The sequence below is a fragment of the Triticum dicoccoides genome, chromosome 5A (genome assembly GCF_002162155.2).
Source record: "Triticum dicoccoides isolate Atlit2015 ecotype Zavitan chromosome 5A, WEW_v2.0, whole genome shotgun sequence".
Lineage (NCBI taxonomy): Eukaryota > Viridiplantae > Streptophyta > Magnoliopsida > Poales > Poaceae > Triticum > Triticum dicoccoides.
Genome location: NC_041388.1, coordinates 715,097,114 through 715,097,908, shown reverse-complemented (window position 1 = coordinate 715,097,908; position 795 = coordinate 715,097,114).

The window sequence follows — 795 nt, the reverse complement described above, 5'->3', positions numbered from 1 at the left end:
CAGCTGGAGCGCCAGCGCGAGCGCCTCGCCTACGAGAGTTTCGAATCTCGGCGCTGTGGCTGGGACAAGGGAGGCGTCGTCGTCCTCGACGAAAGTGATGGCGACGCGCCGCCGCCACCGGTCCGTCATGGAGACGCCGGGCAGGGGTCTAGCAGGGGTGGCCGCGCCATCAAGAAGTAGAAGGCCAACGACAACGCCGACAACGAGGATGGCGGCGACGTCGGCGACTTCGCCGCGCTGAGCGACTTCTTCGCCCCGTAGTTATTTTTTTAAATAACTTATGTAATAACCCCGAACATGTCGAATATTATGTCAAGTTTGCCGAATTTAGCTGAACGTTTTGTTCAATTTGCCGAACTTTGCTGAATTCAGTTTTTCAAAAAAAAACCCCGTCTAGGGGAGATCCTACGTCGATTTTAGCGCCAGCTTGCCCCCGGGGGTGTGTAAAATCACCGCCTGGGGGGCCAAGAACTGGAGATGCTCTGAGGCGGTGGTAATAATTTCTTGTGCTTCGTACTATGCCATACTGCTTGTTGCTTGCATCTGCCATACATCTGCCATACTGCTTGCTATTAAGCCCATGCATGCGTGCAAGCAATATGTGCCCCTGGTTTGACTAAGCACATGCCCCATCTCCATCTTCATCCTCGCCTTCATCTCCATCCCCATCTCAATCTCAATCTCAATCTCGATCTCAGAACAGAACCTCACATGTCTTGGATCAGTGATAAGCTAGAAAAATTAAGTCTTCAATTCGATAGCAACGTCTTCTCTCTCTCTCTCTCTCTCTCTCTC